Source organism: Amborella trichopoda, chromosome 12 (assembly GCF_054954075.1).
Source record: "Amborella trichopoda isolate Santa Cruz 75 chromosome 12, AtrichopodaSantaCruz75HAP2 v2.0, whole genome shotgun sequence".
Classification (NCBI taxonomy): domain Eukaryota; kingdom Viridiplantae; phylum Streptophyta; class Magnoliopsida; order Amborellales; family Amborellaceae; genus Amborella; species Amborella trichopoda.
This window is the reverse complement of record NC_142347.1, coordinates 39063262-39065540: the sequence shown is the minus strand read 5'-3', so window position 1 is coordinate 39065540 and position 2279 is coordinate 39063262.

Here is a 2279-nt window from a genome sequence, read left to right as displayed (position 1 = left end):
TGGGCGGTGTCTACGTAATGTGTTACAATAGGGCTTGAAATCTCAATTTTTTTCACATATATAACGGTGAAGGTCGAGATGATCGAGTTGATGGTTTTTTGATATTGTAACTATAATTTTTATTAATTTTTTAGAAACAGCTTTACTTTTCTTTATAAGGCCTAGGCTTTATTTTAGCTTTCTCGTTATACCTGTGTTTTAAAACTTGGTGATGTACAATCTGGGTCGGCGATTCGGATGCAGATTCAATTGGGACCAAAAAGGTTTCGGAATGGTATGTCCTGGCCTGGTCTTTGCTTTTAAAATCCCCATTTTCATTTTTCTTTTATTTTTTATGTTTATGCTTCTCTAATGTTTTTTGTGGTCCCCCTTAAATCCCGATGCATAAACCTCTAATTTAAATTTTATTTTATTATTATTTTTTAAATCACCGATCCAGATAATTTGAGAATGATCTGGATCACTGATCCAGCCAATCTGAATTAGGATTAAGGGTGGACGATTTGCATCACCGTTCTGTTTTTTTTTTTATTAAAATATAAAGTTTCATTTATAAAAACTAGATGCGAATGTTGGGAATGATGTGATTTATATGTCCAGGCATGGACTGACATGAGCTTTGGCAGTTTGTCATATTCAAAATATAATTTATAGGGTTTTGCAAGGCTTTTAGAATAATTTCTCTCATAAATGATGAAGAGATTAAAATTTATTAGCATGTGAATTCAGATTTAAGGAAAAGTCTACCATGCTACATGTAGTATGCTTTGTCCACGATATGATTAAAAAAAAAGTGTTTTGTGAGTCAGCGGACTCACTAACCTGCACCATCACAAACATCGATCTTTAAGATGAACATCTACAACTAAATATTCATATCCAATCGATAGGAAAATATTCTAATAACAATATTTTAAAAATTTTATTTTATTTTCTATGCTCATGATCATCATTTTGTAGATCATGGATCACTACAAATTTGCATCCAAGATCGATACAATGGGTGTTCAAGGGAACCTGGATGAAAATAGTATGAGTCGGGGGATTCATAAAAACCGGGTCCATGATTAATGCACATTGCTATTATAAAAGCAGGTTGCCTGATGGACGGGAAGAAAAACCATTACCCTCACATCGCCTTCTCAAGTTTAGATTTTATCTCCACCGTGCGTTCATTGAGAGAACGGCAGAGACTACGTGTATAGGCCTGCCATACTGCATGTAGCACACAATCTATTATATTAAATGCCATTCATATACAATGGAAGCTATTTTACAATTTTATCTGAGGAGATGAATCTCAATTCAAAAACTCGGTTGTTTGATTATGCTCTCTCTCTCTCCACTTCAAGTACTCATGCATTAAAGAGCTATTGAGACATGATAATAAAACCTAAAATCTGTCAAATATGCAATGAGGACGTGATATATAAATTTTGAGATTGTATACAATAAAATCATTTACCATTGGAATAAAGAGGTTATATTACTCATGATCATCAGATGTGAAATTTGATAGCATGGGTTTGTCACATAGTTCGAGAAATTGTTTTTAAACTTTCATCTTGGTCTTTGGAATAAATGCAGCCACCCAATTTCACATCCAATAGTCAAGATTAATTGTGACCACTTTGTACAAAAAGTAGGTGGTCTCATTATACATTTTTCCATATATCTTTTGTGTTTGACTATTAGCTTGAAACTTGTACCTATAAAATTCAAGATGTCAGATTATGGTGCCATGCCACTTTGACTACCCATGCTTTGGGCCTGGCCCAATTATATGGATTAACATGCACTTATGCTAACAAAAAGGGTACATTATGATACCATGTACCATTACCCATTGGATGGCTTGGATTGTGTTACAAAGTATGAGAAATTTTTTTTTGAACTTTTAGTCTAACCAATGATACACACTTGATTCAAAATTTGATACACTTACAACCACTTGATTCAAAATTTGATGGACAAAAATGATTGTGAGCTCATCATACTAAAAGTAAACAATCTCCATACAAACTTTTCCTACGAAAAAAGCCCGAAGTCACAAGATACTAACACGTGTGTGTACCGTACTGACCAACAAGTGGCGATATCGTATTAAAATTTGCAAGTATAATCCTTCGAATCTCATTTAGGATGGGTCGCTCACTCGAAACTGATGAGTAAAGAAACTCTTTGCTTTTTGTAGCCTCAATTTTTCATCATCAAACTAAGCTTGAAAGCACCTAAATTGAATTCAGTTGCTCATAAAGAAGACATTTTACGTAAGATTG